This window comes from Octopus bimaculoides, chromosome 27 (assembly GCF_001194135.2).
Source record: "Octopus bimaculoides isolate UCB-OBI-ISO-001 chromosome 27, ASM119413v2, whole genome shotgun sequence".
In the NCBI taxonomy this organism is placed as follows: Eukaryota; Metazoa; Mollusca; class Cephalopoda; order Octopoda; family Octopodidae; genus Octopus; species Octopus bimaculoides.
The window spans coordinates 6,950,629-6,952,857 of NC_069007.1; the positions used below are offsets into that span (position 1 = coordinate 6,950,629).

Sequence of the window (2,229 nt, forward strand, 5' to 3'; positions counted from 1 at the left end):
ATATATGTTATTTTAAGCAAATACTTATGTATAAATTTCATAAGCGTTTATAAGAGGGTCCCTAAGGTAAAGCCTGAAACATAAAGGGGTCCGCAAGTCAAAAAGTTTGAAAACCCCTGCTGTAGAGGATGGAACTGCTGAGAGACAGCATAGCTGACCCCGGGACATGAGAGTAGTGTTTGCATTGAGGAACGATGTCACTGTTATGGGTGTTAAGACACATCGGATATGAAAGTGATTGGCACCATTCTGCGAGAGTAACAGCAAGATGCATTGATTCAGAGACATGTTTGTATGTTTCAACTCACATCTGGAGAAGTTTAGTCGATGTAGGAGAGATGGTTCATTTATTTGACAGAGGGTGAAATTTAGGTCCTTGGGGTCAGGTTCAATCCAGGTCCACAGGTGGATAAAAGCAGGAAGAAATTGCAAAATGAGTGATCCCTATGATTTAGACATTTAGCTGGGTGAAAATGGGGAGCCTGCAGCCATCTTAATGGTTAAATGAGGACTTTTCAAAGATATATAAAATTTGAGAGAAAATCCTTTAACTGGAATATATTTTTGTTGATATGACTTTATTTAAAACTTAACTTTTCATGTAATTGTGAATTTTATAAATATCTATTATATTACTTTATTGACACTTCTTTAAATTAATCATAATCATTTTTAGAAAAGAAATCTAAAAAAGAAATTAAAAAGAAAATTGCAGTGGAGGTGCTTACTTTGAAACTAATACAAAAAAATGTTCCAATCTCCTGTTTTGATAATAATTACTCTGCTGAAGATATTTTCCTACATGAAAAAGCTTGTGTTTAGCTAAATCTTCACTACAAGAGAATGACATATCACAAATTTTGCATCAGCATGGTTTCTCACCTGTATGAATGTGTTTGTGACAGATAATGATTCACCAAAGACATCACACTGATATGGTTTCTATCCTTTAGGAATGCATTTGTGCCTTGTTAAGAAACCACTTTGGGAAAATGTTCTGCCACAGATATTACAGTGATATGGTTTCTCACCTGTATGAGTACGTTTATGTCTTGGTACAGTACTGCTGTGAGAGAATGATTTACCACAGATATCACACTGATATGGCCTTTCTCCTGTATGAATGCGCTTGTGTCTTGTTAAGAAATCAGTTTGAGAGAATGTTCTCCCACAGATATCACAGTGATATGGTTTGTCTCCTGTATGAGTGCGATTGTGTCTTCTTAAAGCACCACTTATAGAGAATGATTTACCACAGATATCACAGGGATATGGTTTCTCTCCTGTATGAATGCGCACATGTCTTGTTAAGGCATCACTTTTAGGGAAGGATTTGCCACAGACATCACAGTGATATGGCTTCTCTCCAGTATGAATGTCTTTGTGAATTTTGAGATTGCATTCTTGGGAGGACTTTTCAAATATGCCACAGTCATATGGTTTTTCTGTCACTTTTGGCATCTCTCAAATAATAATATCTATCTTCTCAGTTTCTTACCAAATTAATTCCTATGATTCTTCCAATATTACCAGAAAACATGGAGATTAAGTGTGTTTTTACTTCTTTCATTTTTATATTTTAATTATGAAAATTTCTCCAAAATTATTGCAGAGAGATAATTTCATCAAACAAGATATTTGTGGCTATCCGAAGATGCTGTGAACTCATATGTAAATTCATCCAAGCTTAATTAGAATACAGAATCATCTTTAACACATTCCACACAGTGAACCTGAGAAATATTCCTATTAATCCCAGTTCAGAAGAAATAGTGTACAGTAATTCATCAAAGATTTATATAGGCAGGGTTACATCTTCCTTTAACCATATGATGATGGGAATGATGTATCAGAAGAATTCTCTTCAGTCAATGTCATCTGATGTTCTGAAATAATAGAGAAACAGAATAAAATATGGAGGATAGTGAAGAAAATGAGATTCAACAGTGGAAATTTTACTTTATTTCTATATTGACAAATTGTAGATGTAAACTTTCACATGGACAAATGTACTCAATGTATTCTTCTATTTCCAAGATTGCAAGATAAATATATAGGTGTTTCCTGTCTATCTATCTATCTATCTATCTATCTATCTATCTATCTATCTATCTATCTATCTATATGACAACCATTACCTGAATATATATTTTTGTTCTTTCAATCTACAGAGAAATGGCTAAAATTTGCCCATATGTTACATATATATTATATGATATCATATGTATA

The 2,229-nt window shown here is 33.5% G+C and overlaps 1 protein-coding gene across 1 annotated transcript in view; it reads right to left on the reverse strand.

The window, feature by feature from the left end:
* The window catches only part of LOC106882779 (snRNA-activating protein complex subunit 1), a 17,513-nt gene extending 16,542 nt beyond the window's left edge, over nucleotides 1-971 (reverse strand). The window contains exon 1 of the mRNA XM_052977230.1: nucleotides 883-971. The gene's annotated coding sequence lies outside the window, so the exon portion shown is untranslated. The remainder of the gene's footprint in view (nucleotides 1-882) is intronic.
* Between the last annotated feature and the right edge of the window lie 1,258 nt (nucleotides 972-2,229).